Source organism: Pseudonaja textilis, chromosome 2 (assembly GCF_049901715.1).
Source record: "Pseudonaja textilis isolate UNSWEBS1 chromosome 2, rPseTex1.2, whole genome shotgun sequence".
NCBI classification, from domain to species: Eukaryota; Metazoa; Chordata; class Lepidosauria; order Squamata; family Elapidae; genus Pseudonaja; species Pseudonaja textilis.
The window spans coordinates 89,779,991-89,786,597 of NC_141991.1; positions in this window are offsets into that span (position 1 = coordinate 89,779,991).

The window sequence follows — 6,607 nt, forward strand, 5'->3', positions numbered from 1 at the left end:
TTCGGGTATTGTTCCACGTCATTTTAGTTGTGCTTTTAAAGTTGTAGCAACGTTTCGGCAGAATCTCATCTGCCATCATCAGGCTTCTGTATTGTGTTCATCTGTGAGCCAGACTTTTACTGTATATATATAGATAGATAGATAGATATACATAGATATACACTGCTCAAAAAAATAAAGGGAACACAAAAATAAGACATCCTAGATCTGAATGAATGAAATATACTTATTAAATACTTTGTTCATTACATAGTTGAATGTGCTGACAACAAAATCACACAAAAATTATCAATGGAAATCAAATTTAGCAACCCATGGAGGTCTGGATTTGGAGTTACACTCAAAATTAAAGTGGAAAAAAACACTACAGGCTGATCCAACTTTGATGTAATGTCCTTAAAACAAGTCAAAATGAGGCTCAGTAGTGTGGGGGTCTCCATGTGCCTGTATGACCTCCCTACAACACCTAGGGATGCTCCTGATGAGCTGGCAGATAGTCTCCTGAGGGATCTCCTCCCACACCTGGACTAAAGTATCCCCCAACTCCTGGACAGTCTGTGGTGCAACGTGGAGTTGGTGGATGGAGTGAGACATGATGTCCCAGATGTGCTCAAGTGGATTCAGGTCTGGGGAACGGGTGGGCCAGTCCATAGCATCAATGCCTTTGTCTTGCAGGAACTGTTGACACACTCCAGCCACATGAGGTCTAGCATTGTCTTGCATTAGGACGAACCCAGGGCTAACTGCAGCAGCATATGGTCTCACAAGGGGTCTGAGGATCTTATCTTGGTACCTAATGGCAGTCAGGCTACCTCTGGCGAGCACATGGAGGGCTGTGTGGCCCCCTAAAGAAATGCCACCCCACACCATTGCGGACCCACTGCCAAACCAGTCATGCTGGAGGATGTTGTAGGCAATAGAACGTTCTCCACAGCATCTCCAGACCCCATCACGTCTCTCACATGTGCTCAGTGTGAACCTGCTTTTAAAAGCACAACTATAGTGGAAAAATACCCTAACAAAGCTGAATAACACACACACACACACTATAATATACTATACTACATCATTATGGGAACTCAAAATGTAAATACACTTGTTTTATTAAGAGATGAATCATGTGATAAATAGTAAACAACCTTGTGCATTTTAACCCACAGACCCTGTTCTTTTGGGTCAGATCCTGCTTAGAAGAAAAAGCATTCAATTAATTCAATTATTAGAGCTAACCTACAGATTTTCTTGTGTATAAGTAAGATGTAAACAGTGTTACTCTAAAAATACATTGGATATGTTACATGATGGGAAAGTAAGGTCACTCCGGTTTTAAGTTATGTATTAGGTTTTATGGATTTCTGTGTTTGATGCCAGGTTAGATTGTGATCTAGGTACGGCCCTTGAAGTTGCTTTTTTAGATGGAAAATACAAATATTTAGAACAAAGGGACACCCCACCTCCACTCCCTATTAAGTAAATTTTGAGAAACCTGCTGGTAATAGAAATTAAGAGAAGAGCAGCAGGTCGAACTTGCTGTTTGCAATTCGTTGCTACTATTGAGACAAGCCAGAGATCGAATTGTAGAAATGGTGACGATGACGTTCTTGGTGAAATAAATTCTAAAAGGATGTTTAAGGCTTTTCCATTCCCTTTGGGGAAGCGACAGCAAACATATCGCCTGTCTCGGTGTATTTTTAAGCCCCCTTTGTCTGCACACTTAAAAGCGATAGCGAGGAAAGAAGCCGGGCGTTAGAACTCAGCCATTTAAGTCTGCCTTTGAAACGGCTCCTACTTTCTCTTTCTCCCGCTTTGTTCCAACGTTCGGCCACGCGGGGCCGCTCGAAATAAACGCCTTTTTCTAAAAATCGAAGGCGGGAGAAAGAGCGAAAAATAAATTGGAGCAAGGCGATCTTTGAAGATTCCGAAGAGTATTCCTAATTCTTTCATTAGACATTAAGCTATTACCATGGGACTTAAAACCAAGCGTTATTTCAGCCGAAAAGGAGTTTCCCGATGCTCTTGTGCGGAGCGCACGTCGCAGACCGTAGACCGAAACGACACAAATGAAATGGGTCACGACCTTCTGCGATGCCTAAAGGGTTGGAGCGTGTAAAACAAACAAGATTTAATACAGACATTTCGAGAATGGCCGATAGACTGTGAGCACATGGGGAGGAAAGCAGGGTCCACGTCGAGGAAAGCGAAGTCTGCGACCCACGACGAAGGGGAAGGAGGAGCGGTGACAGCCGGAAAGGGGAAGGGATTGAGACGTGGGGGTGGGGGTGGGGAGATGAGGTGAAGGAAGAATCGCGAAGAGAGAGAAAAAAAAAACCACAAATGGAGAGAGAGAGAGAGAGAGAGAGAAAGCAGGGAATGCGCAGGAGATAAGTATCCGTGTGTATGTGCATTTACCTATGCCAGTGTTTCTCAACCTCAACCATTTTAAGATCTATAAACTTCATCTTCCACAATTTCCTGGCCAGAGGTGGCTGGGGAAATCTGGGAATTGAAGTCCAAGCATCTTAAAGTTGCCGAAACATTGATCCGTGGCAAAATAAGAAGTAAAGGCCCCTTTAAACCATTATTGAGTCCAGGGAAGTTACCACACACTTTGGTTTCATAAGTCCCCAAAGTTGCCCCTCATGTGGACAACAGAGATAAACCTCTGAATTCAATGTCTGAAGCCAGGACAGACACTCAAGGACCAGCCACCATTTCCCTTCCCTGGCTGGTTTCTGGGGATGTGCAGACCAGCCTTTTTCTGCCAGCATCAGAGCCAATTCTCAATTCCAAAGCCTGAACTGGTGTGGTTTACAAGGTAAGGAACTACCATAGTACCAGTGAATTGGGCACTAAAGGACTAGCATACAATCTGCAAACTATTCATGGAGAATCCTGAAACTTGAATCTTTTAAATATAATTTTTTAAAATTTATATTTGAATATGCTGCTTCAGACTTCTACCTTCTGTTAATCAGAAAAACAAGTATTTCCAGCACCAAAAGCAAGATTTAGTTTTTTAATCTGTCCCAGGCCCCCCCAGTCCTGTTGAAGTTTTCTCTATGCTTTGAGCAAGTTTTTTTTAAAAAAAACTTTTGTCTTCTCAACTTTCCCTTTTCCTGCCTCTTCAGATTTTTGGTGGCTTTGATTCTCTTTTTAAACATAATCTTCAATAAAATATGTAATATTTTAATTTTACTTCCTTAATAAAAATCAAGTTTCTTGAAAAGTTCTGACTTTAACATATTGCTTCTCATTACTCCCAAAACTATACTCTCTATTCTATATTCTAGAGTAATTTCATAAATGCCTATTTTAATGGACTTGCAGTTCATTTCTTTCAGTGGAACTGCATTAAGTTGGGAAACATTTCTCCAAACATGAGCCAAATTTTCACTTCTTGTTCCATTCTTTGTAATCCAGAAAGTCCTCTACATTCCAAACCCTAAATACGTAAAACAATTTACAGATCTAGATCAGGGTCCATATGTCAAGTAAACTTGGTGATATATCCTTTCTGATTTTGAAAAAAAATGAAATGTGTTATTTTTCTATATACTAACCATTTGAGATATGGGAAATTATTGAAAAATATTACTATGGAAAATAAAAATAAAATACAAACTAAATGAGTTCCTTATCTTTCCTAGATATGAAACTAGGGAGTTAAAACCCACCCCTCTCCTAGAAAAATGAAATATTTTAGGAAATATTAAAAGGGCAGAATATTTTCCCTAAAAGGGATGCAGAAACTCAGCCCTCCCACCTTTGTTAATGGGCCATTAAGACCTGGGCTAGTCTGTTCTACATAACAAAGATCTCCCTACTTCAGGCAGAGCCATTAAGTGCCCTTCATTGCATCACCCAACAAGATTCAACCAAACTTAGCACACAGACAACCTACAAAGCTAGCTATGACCTCTGATAGCAGCCAGTCAGGATATTCTTCCTGTGCCCCAGAAAGCTCAAAGCCCAGAGAAGGCATAAAACCCAGGGACTCTCACATTTCATCCTTTTCTTTGCCCAAGATCTCCAAGGTGTGTGATTCTGTTCATCAATTAACCTTCTTTCCAAGCAACCTCCGTGAATCCAGTGTCTTTTTCCCCACTTGGAACTGAACCCAGAAGGATATTTCCTTTAACACAACAATCTGAAGAGCAGGGCATACAGAAAAGTTTACATTAGAATGCTACATATCTGAACTTAATCATTTGAATTTCAAATTTCAGGAAAGAGTGAATTACACCTTGAAGCTAGATCAAAACCAATGTGGCTTGCATAGAATACATATGTTTTGATATATTCACATCAGTTAATCAAGAGGCTGTGTTCTGAATCACTGGAGTGTCTATATAGTTTTCAAAAGATCTCAATATAAATCAACAGTAATCACATCAATGGTTTTAAAAGAAAGCTATTATAGAGCAAAGACACTACAAATTCCATGCATTTTAAAATCACTAATAATGACAATCTTTTGATGGAACATGGTATTTATATTTCTCATTAAGAATTTCTAGTACATAAAAAACTACATCAAAGATATTCATTCATATAAAGCAATCATATTTGTATAATGTAGTCAGATATATATTTATTTCTTTATTTATTAATTATTGGGTGTCTTGTTTCTTTCCCTTCATACATAAGAAGATAATCAAACATCTTAAAAGCATGTTAATATTTCTCCTTTTAAAATAAGTGCTTTCACATTCTAATAGCATCTAATTCAACTTGTTAATACGGAAGATATATCATTTACACACAGCAATACTTAAGCCCTCTTCATACTCATTATATTGCCTTAATCAGACCATGACAGAAAAGAATACAAAACAGGATTAGTTCATTTTGCCTCAAATTATTCTCCCCCAATACTTGCTGGAACATTCAAATCACTCTTGCTCCTGAAGCTCTTGAAGTTAAATTAACCCCATTTTTAAACTAAAAAAAAATAGCACCAGCAAGAACATTTTGAAGTTAATTACTAATTTGTGGGTAATACAGCAGCTTTTTGATGCTGGTAACTAAGATCTAAATCCGTATAAACAAAATGACCTCTTAAATTCAAATATACTTTACATGTGCAAATATTTGTGTTCTAGTTTATATTATTTAGAGTTGCCTGATTGCAGTTTTACCTTAGAGGTGGATTACTGTTTTACATTGCTGTTTTGCATGAAGATATTGGGTTTCTGTTTCTTTTGATATATTCTTTTCTAATGTAGGGATTTATATTAAAAAGATAAACTGCCTAAGAAAGCTATATTCTTTCTGTTTAATCAGTGCATTCTTTGTTTTATTATCTCATGGAGATGATAACACTATGCTTTAGTTAAACTTATCTAAAGACAGTTCAGTTAGGCATTACAGCATAATTTGCACATTTTTGTGCCAATTATATTTTGAAAGCCTAAGTGTCAACAGGTAGGGTTGATTTACCACTACCAGCAACCAATATTCCCACTATTCATTGTGTATTTGCTATCTGCAAAGAAGTAATCAAGGTGGGTTTTATCCAATGACAACTCATACAAAAGTTTGTGTCTTTTTTTTTCTAGCAGTTGTTAATATTAATTTGTAACAATAATTTATTAATCTTGTATGCTGCCTAAGTTTCAACTGGTCTAGATGAATTAAGTTCAATAAATTCATCAGTCCAATTTATGGTTGCAACAGGATTATAGCTATGTTAAGAGACAACATGACAAATTTACATTATTATATTGGCATATGCTACACTGCACTATACCCGGCAAGAATCAGAGCATCACTTATTGTAATATTCTAGTTTAATGTAAATAAATTGACTGCCAAATAACATTAGCTGTCAAAGAGAGAAAAATACCAAGGGAAACTTTACTAGTGGAGATACATGCTTGAACTGGCATTATACTGTATGATGATTTAAAATCTTCTGACCAGAGAGAAGCAGAAACCAATGTGAAAGACCTGTATATTTATGCCTTTTATTTTTTCAGTAATAAGCACACTATAGAAAATATATCATGTCTACTGCACTTCTTCAAAATAAAATATGATACTATTGAAACGTTATTTAATGTAGAATGAAAGCTACTGTAGAACCATTAAGAAATATTTGATAATGGTTCATGTGAATACTATACATGTTAAGAAAATACACATGTTGTCTTATCTAGCCGTGCAGTCCTTCCATATGAATATATCCAGATCTGCATGGAATTTGGCTCCGCCAATATTTCATGATGGCTAAAAATGGTTTAGGTGTAATCAGTAGTATCTGTTCCTAATTAATTACTGGCAATAGAAAATAAAGTTTAAAATGATTAATTTCTGAAGTCTTCTCAAAAATTACCATTTATGTGCCTTAATCTAATCAGAGGCCATACACAAGCAGTAGTTTTCTTCATTCTTGTCTTTACCCAGCAAATAATTGAATGTGTGAATAGCTTTTGTATTATTATAGTCCAGCTAGATTTAATAACAGGATTACACTCACAATTGTGGATATATAAAAACCTACATAATACTATTTTGTTTGTGAGAGGAATAAAGTTTATCTATCTACTATTGTTCAGACGGATTATGGAGCAGCCAATTATTTCTGGATTTATTCCTACAAAATAGG